Below are 8600 nucleotides of genomic sequence, written 5' to 3'. Positions count from 1 at the left end.
TTTACTAATTTGTATTTTAATGTTCACTGGGTGAAAAAACCAGTTTCCCATTGTTGGAAACCTTATGGAAACAAAAAAAGATTACATTATGTTTCCTTGTGGTTTCCGTGTGGGATACTGGGTTATTCCCCCTTGATTCCGTGCAACGGAAACACCCTACGCTCCGATTCCATTAGGTATCACGAGGCTTGGAATCCAGTGGAATCGCGAGGGAAACTTACGGAAAGCACAGGTTTCCATGTCGGCAATCTACGTGGAAACTACTGAGGCATGTTTCCACGGTTTCCTATCTTGGGAAACTTATGGGAAACCACAGGTTGATTGTTTCCATGTCGGGAATCTATGTGGAAACCACTGTGTGGTTTCCACAAAATAAACTATATGGAAACTACTGATGTCACGATTCCCGTATGTTTCCATCAGGTTTCCAAATTTGGGAAACCTGGCTTTTCATCCTGTGGTTTTTAACCAAACTGTGTCAAATGCCTTGCTAATATCACAAAAGGCAAAGCACGTGACTTCTTTATTGTCTAGAGAAATACAGATATTGTGATAAATTTATATTAATTAGGTAACCGTTGAATGGTTACGCATTCATCCAGCTTGTAGATTATATAAAAGTTTATGTGATACTAAATGGTTATAATTGTATTTAAACATTACTCTTACAAAATTCAAAAATTTTTCCTATACAATTGGTCTTTAGTTGGATGGGTTTGATTTCTCACCCTTTTTAAAGACAGGAATGACATTAGCAGGTTTCCAAGCACATGGAAATTTCTCAGTTCTCAGAGATTTATTAAAGAGGATTTCTAGTGGGATTGCTATTTCGTTACTTATTTCTTTTATTAAAATATGACTGAAGTTGTCTGGACCAGAAGCTTTTTTTTATCTAAAGTTTCAGTAATATCGACAATTTCGTTTTCGTTTATTACTATATTTTCAAGTTTGGCTTCTGTTGTTGATTCGAATTAGGGAAGATTTTTGTCAGTGTTATCATTAGAAGAACTTTAAAGAAATAAGCATTCAGTAATTCACGTCTTCCTTCATCTGTAAATACATAATTATTATTTTCTTTTAGTAGAAGAATGGAGTGTGACGCCTTAGAGCCCTTCAATAACCTGCAAGTTTGTACAATTTAGATGATTTAATTATTCATTGAGGTTTAACAAGTACTCTTCTAGTTTCTTTTTTAAAATTGTTGACCTTATTTCTTTGTTTACGGTATTTTGTTTTATCTTTCTCATTTTTTTAATTTCTGTAAGCTTTTCTAAATTTTTCGCGCTAGTTTATTTCTTTCCTGATTTCAGAATTAAACCGAGGTTTATCGTCCGGTCTTACTATTACATCTATTGTGGGATGTGTTCATTCAGAAATTTTGAAAGTCTTCCGTTAAATTTCAAGATCTTCGCTATTTAAGATTTCATCCTAATTTGTTCCATTCATTTCCTCTCTAAATAGATCGAATTCGCTCTTTTGTACAGGAACATCTTTCGAACATACGTATTTTGCATCGCGGTGTCTAGTTTGAGTAAAATATAGGTTGCTTTGTGATCACTTATAGTTTTGTCTATATCGATAGTTCCTGATTCAAGGCAATCAAGGGAATCTCTAATAAGTATGGGGTTGGTACAAGTCCATGTCATATTTGTCACTCTTGTTGGCTCGGTAATATAGTTTTTGAGATTATTTGTCATAATTAAATCATATACGTTGGTTGGAAGCTTTTTACTGAAATCTATATTCCAATCACCATTTAATACTAGATTATTAGATTCATCTAGAGCCCTTCCAATTGAGATCTCAAGCCAATTCCAGAATTCAACCTTGGATTTTTCAGGTCTATAGATGATGCATAGAAGAACACTTTTTGATTTTAACTTAATTTCTACCCATATTGTTTCATCAAACGCATTTTCAAAATCACGGCGTCTCAGAGCTACTAAGCCTTCTTTTATATAAATAAGAATTCCACCACCATGACTAGTTCTATCTACATGTAATCTAAATGGAGGATTATATCCTTCGATTGTTAAATTCTCTGTATTTGCAAGTTCATTCAAATTGGTCTTAGTAAAGCATAAAATATCGTTCAATTCAAAGTCATTCGCTATCTTGTCTAATTTGTGTCGTATATACTTCTACAGTTCATATGAAATATTGATATACCATTTACGTTTAACTCGGGACCAGGATTTTCCGCAATATAATTATAATTAACGGGAGCAAACGGTGCAAAGTCATGAGGAGAAGAATATATTGGATATTTAGTATATTTCTCTTGATCAAATCTTGTACTTGGGAGAGGAAAAACAATTTTATTAGTTTGCCGTATTCTAAAATTAAAAACACCTTGATTTAATGGATAAAATCAGATAAATAGTGAATAAAAACATTCTTCTGACATTAAAAGCTACACGATTTAGCTTTAGACTGGTAATGTAGGCCTAACTTACACTACGACGTCATGTGACTTTAGAGTCTAATACCCTGTTCACAAGGAGATTTTAATTCGCAGTAAATTATCACGAAGTAAACTAATGCAAATCAAACTAATGTGAATCAATCTGTGTTCACAAGACAGCTTATGCAAAAAAAAAAAAACAAATGCTAATAAAAAATTTACTTCTTTAGTCAGGCGTCAGTGAGGCGATTATGACTTCATTTATGCAAAAACGAGCTATTTACAAATACTTCCGGTCTAACCGGAAGTGGCGTAATTTTTAACAACTGTCAAGGTATCACACCGGTAATTGACCAATCAAAATGAACTTAGTCAAATGTAGGTCCATATATATAAAATTGATTTTCTTTCCTTTTGAGACGTTTTTATTTTCTTTCATGCCATTTTTACAACTTTGGTACCTGTGCCTAGTAAATTTTATGTACTTTGTGAATAAATAAAGGTTTTTGACAGGAACTATTTTTTTCATGGCATAGAAGGCTACTTCCTGTAGTGCACTCGAGGTGTTTATAAACACAGTGAAAACACGTGGATTTGAGGGTAGCCGTGTTTGCAGATGGAAAAAGTCCGAAAATGCCGTGTGGGTACCCTGTTTTTTGGTGTCAGCTAATGTGGCAGGTAATGTTTAACACCTCCTGCTAATATTTTTTCATGTAAACAAATACCCGATTTTTAACGATTTTTTATTCTATATAGAATTATATTTTGAAAACAATTACCGGTGTGATACCTAAATGATCTCCGCATCTGCTATTTGTTATTCTGAACAACTTTCCTTTTATGATGCTTAACAAATTGTCAAAACTTTTTGACATATTAGGAAAAAAAATTTTGGCCCCTCTAGCTCCCTTATTTCAGGGGACAGTCCCTAATTGTTGATATCCTTTTAAAGGTCGTGATATTCTACACAACTTTTGTTCTATATGTCTTTACAAAATATTAACATGTAAAAAGATATCGTACAAAAAGTGTTAAAAAATTCTAAATTCCGGATAAGAATTTTTCGAGCCATAGTGAGCGTCAACGTGCTGCATTTTCGGAGAAAAAGAGAGGTGTATGTCACATCAGCACAAGTTGCTTTATCCTCGCTGAAAATATTATGTTTCTGTCTAAAGGCAGTTTAGAGAAAAATGATGACCAATGTGACCCTCTGAAAAACACTAAATCGCGGAAATTGCGAGACCAGAAGTGACGTCATCAAAACAAAAAATAATATATCAAGTTCGTTTGATGTTCTATCAGTCCTAAAAGTTTCACGAAAATCGAGCGAGCCGTTTCCGAGAACTCTCGTGCAAAAAATCGGTAAGAAAACAAACAATAATAATTTTAAAAAATTGTTGAAAAGAAACCTAAGAATAATAAGGTCTTCCGCTGAAGCCGGAAGACCTTAACAAGTAACAGCGTAAAAACAATATGTTCCCCAACTTCGATTTTTATTATATGATAACGTGAAGAACTGCATGTTTTTGAATTTAAGGAGTAACGAATATTTTAAAAATATGGATTCTACTATTGTGTTGAGATGAATTGTGAAACCCTGGTGATATATAATTCTTAAGACAAGGTAAGAGAAATGCGTGTATTAACGGGTATATATGTAAAGTAGTAATTCAATTATCGTAATGCATCGGTGGATGCAAGCTGTGCAATATCTTAATTATTAACCCACATGAAAAAAATTGATAAATACATCAGACAAAATTGTTTTCCAGAAGCAATGACCAATTTCGTGAAATGAAATGCTATTAAATTATTTTTTAATGTGACTGGTAAATGCTATAATATTAGTTTTACAGTAACAGTTTGCAGCCTGACAAATGGAGTTCTTATTTATATGTTTGTAATAGATTCCCCGCTCGCATTGCTATTGTTGGTAGGATTCATCGTAAGGAGATATGCATTTTGTTTGTTTGTAACCCTTGTGTGACCTCTCAACTTCATAATCTGGTGACCCCCTGCTTTTTGATTCATGATGCTAAAGGATATGACCGACGTGAATACAACAGCGGACTACTCCTGTCAGAAAACGTCATTTTGGGTAAGAAAATAAAGGAATAAAGAATGTGGCGGATCAAGGGTAAAAAGTTCCTTCCGTAATATGAGATAATTGGTGAGAGAGAGAGAGAGAGAACAGAATTAACTTAAAAAACATTTAAGAAATGCTGAGAAGTTGAAAACATACCAATGTAAAAATGTGCAAGAAAATATATACAAAATATATTTTCAAACATGACTATGAAAATATATATAAAATAAACGAATAAATAAAAGATAAAACCCTAAAGGACTAGGGCAATTAAATAACAGTTGTTTTTTTTTTCAGAATGATGATATATTTTTCCAGGGTCAGCTCCAAGATTTCCGGCACTGTTTCCGGAATTGGGTCCTGGTATGGGTTCCATGTGGATTCCTGCTTCTATGTTCGCCTTTCCAGTATTGGCTAGCTCTGTAGTGCGATAATTACATCGGATATCCTCTGCCTCTTGGGATCAGAAGTGTTGTAAAAAGTGTGAGTAAAATATAATAAATTTCCTTTGATTATTAGAAGAGAGAGAGAGAGAAATAGTAACGTTTTTCTATTTAAGAGAGAGAGAAAAGAAGAAGAGTGAGAGAGAGAGAGAGAGAGAGAGAGAGAGAGAGAGAGAGAGAGAGATGATTATTGAAGCTATTACACATATAGAAGAACACATTATAAATATAAGACAGGAAATTCTTTGAAGGAATGTAGCCCTATGTTTATTTTTTTATCTCGTTCATTCGTTGATGTTTTAACTAGATAGACTGATGCATGTGCAGTAAATACGATTTTCGATTTCTTAAAAACTACCTGAACTCGATTGGACCGAGAAATAATGTCGAGATACCACAAGATGCTAGACAGTTAGGGAACAATACTGAAGGAATAATGTACTTCTAAATCACTTAAATAAGTCATGGTATTTTACATATCGAAAGGTGCAGATACCTATAGGTTCAAGTGTATTGTTTAATTAAAGAAACGTTCATTTCTTAGGATGAACATTTTCAATGTTTGCACTAAACTGCATGCAATTAATCACGGATTGTTCGTTAAGGCAAACGTCGATATATACATACATTTTACCTTTACCCTTTCTTAAAACATTTAATCATATGAGTATTTTACAAATTCTTGCAGCTCCTATGTATAGTTTTGGCTTCCTTGACATGCACAAATGTGGTTTTATCTTCAATACGTGGATACCACTGCGATTCCGACGCCACGGTACCAGAGGAATACTACATAGGCGCCGGTGCTCTAATACTTGTGTTCGTAAGTACATAAAGACGTATATTTTACTGCAGAGAGATTTTATATCCCGGTATTAGTTACGCATAAAAATATTATATTTCATATAGTTCTCTTAAACTTTGAATTCCTTTGTTGTAGGTATATTCAGCTGTAATTACACAGGCACTACGTAAAAATCACGTGATCTCTTCCGGAATTTTGATTACGTTCTGGATTCTACTTCTAGGTTGTAGCACTGTTCCACTGCAGTCAGCAATATCATATACGGTAATGAAATAACACGGGGCAATATCATACAGAGAAATGTTATGATACGGGTCAAAATCATATAGAGTTATGTTATAATATACAATTATTTACTGTTTAGAAGGGAGACATCACCAATAATCAGGTCTGAGTAGGGTTGTCACCCTCGGTCGCAAGCACCCGAGGGTGACAACCCTACTCAGACCTGATAATTGGTGATGTCTCCCTTCTAAACAGTCCATAATAGTTTCATTATCCTGAAGAATCTTAAAAGAAATAAAGAATATTATTTTAACAATTTATTGAATGTAATAAACTGTAACAAACAATTCAAACACTTAACATCTGCTCAATTATTTCAATAATCATTTGCTTTTAATGTTGAAATTGACAACACAACCATTGATATGGTGCAAATCTTTCTAGTGAAATAGGAACTTGGGAACAGCTTGGAACATTTGCAGATAAAGACACATTTTCGTTTTCTTTTTTTCATTTTGAAACGAGTCGTCGAATAGAACTTCCACTTGATCTGGTGAGAGATCTAATATTCCATCACAATTTGTGGTGCATTCAACAATTTTGGTTTCTGACGTCTCGACCAATGCGGCCAAGAGAACTTGACTCATCTTATATTTGCGCTTAGTGCCAACTTTTCCTGTGTAGCTTTATAGAGAAAATTCTGATTAATGGCCAGAGACAGACAATATGTCACGACTTGAGAAATTGTTCACATCCAAAATGGTAATGTTTGTTGCCCTTAACGAATGGTTGTTGTAGATGTTTCTTATACCTGCCTGCTTACAAATATTTGGTAACATCTTTGATAGCGTATTCTTTCTAATAGGTTGTTTGGTGTACCAGATACCATCACTGCTTTAAAATGAATCGACTGGTCTTTGCCTCAAAGTGTTGTTGTCTGGGTTCAGTTTTGAAACATACTTTTTATAGCAACTCACTGGTCAACGAAGGTGCCCTGTAAAGATACCATTCAAAATTTGTTTTCAATTTTAATCAATCTGAAAAAAAACATTGCATTTTTCACATGTTTTAATACATAAAGCTTAAAGATGTAACATTTCCCTTTAATTTCGTACATCCTGCGATCTGTAACATAAGAAGTTAGATCCGAATCCAAGCGATGATTTCTATCCAACTCATCAATATCTTGGAAAACAAATTCTCTTCCCGTACTATCTACTGATACTTAGTCTCTTTCGTCATCAATCGAAGGTTTTCTCTACCCCTTCTACACAGATGATACATAATATCGAACCAGACTTTTTGTACAAGACCAACAGGTGTATCCGGGTCAAGGGCGAAGCTGGTATAAATGGTTTTTAAATCATCTCCCTCTATAGCCGGTGTGTGCTCCGTTTTCCCCAGTCAATCATGTTTTAAACTGACAGAAACCGCTAAAAAGCATCGTTTGCTTTCTTAAATTCTGGCTCTTTTATAATGTCTATTCCAAACTCACTGTTAAAATACCTCGCTAGACTAAACCGAAAAGCACGCAGACCAGACAGTTTATATTTTTCACCATTTTTCTTTCTTGCATCTGCATGAAATGACAACAGAATATCTCATTATCTGCCAATTCCTTCCGTGAAAACGAGTCGTTCAATGTTCTATTCACCATCTCGATTTTCGGTTCGATACGTTTTTTATAATTGGGTTTGGTTAACTCTTTCAATTGGATCGGGTTCGACCTTTTTCAATAGTTTGACACACACGAGGGAGAAGATTGAGACAGTAAAATTTCAGAGCAGACTGTCATTGCTATTATTTATACAAATAAAGCGTATTTAATCAATGGAACCACAAGAAGTCAGAGATGTGAATTAACTAATTAGTAAATTCGGGCTAGTGAAATTATAACTACGAATGTAATACATGAAAAACACAACCGGTATTTTTACTCATTTTTTGCTATCAAATTCCAAACCAGTGGATATATTCCAGGCAATATGCCCCTACTGTCAATAAATCTTCATAATTATCTCTATTTTGTAGTACTACCTGACTTATTTACTTCCAAAAACGATCGTTTTTTCCTAATCCGAATTTCCTCCATTCCTCCGTTTATTATAAGTACACGCAGATACATATATCTCATTAAATCATCTACGATCACTCAATCAACTGAAAGATCAGTGTTTTGTGATTCACAAGAAATAAATTTCTAGTGTGTTTAATGATTTAATATGAAGAGAAAACGAATATATTTCCATTCTAAATGAGCTAGTGCAAAATAGTCAGAAAAGTAAAAATCTCAAGTTAAATTCAGATAATTTTTATTTTCTTTCATAATGATTAATTTTATATGATTTAATTTTAATAGTGATAATAAAAAATTAATTTTTAAAAGAATGACCTTAGTACCCTGACTTTTTCAATGATTTTTTTCAACGTTTTATTTTAATTTTGATGTCCCTATATATGGGCTAGTAACATTTTACTTGGGGCTAGTGACTTTATTGCTGCCACTAGCCCGAGGGCTAGTACTTGAATTATTAAGCTGTCATATCCCTAGTAGTATATCTCTTGTATCACTACCCGTTACTCTTTTTTTTAAAATCTGAACGCGTTTTCTTTAATCTTATGAATAGTTTCTTTCGT

General features: G+C 33.7%; 1 long non-coding RNA gene across 1 annotated transcript; it reads left to right on the top strand.

The window, feature by feature from the left end:
• Nucleotides 1-4915: 4915 nt before the first annotated feature.
• Nucleotides 4916-5996, top strand: LOC134250811 (uncharacterized). Its single transcript, XR_009988607.1, has 3 exons — nt 4916-4973; nt 5622-5756; nt 5874-5996. It is a non-coding gene; the product is annotated as an uncharacterized LOC134250811 (long non-coding RNA).
• Nucleotides 5997-8600: the final 2604 nt, after the last annotated feature.

Source organism: Saccostrea cucullata, unplaced genomic scaffold (assembly GCF_032062105.1).
Source record: "Saccostrea cucullata isolate Sc308-1 unplaced genomic scaffold, CSIRO_AGI_Scuc_v1 ctg18833, whole genome shotgun sequence".
NCBI lineage: Eukaryota > Metazoa > Mollusca > Bivalvia > Ostreida > Ostreidae > Saccostrea > Saccostrea cuccullata.
Note: the sequence above shows the minus strand (reverse complement) of the source record. Positions and strands in the feature narration are given on the sequence as shown.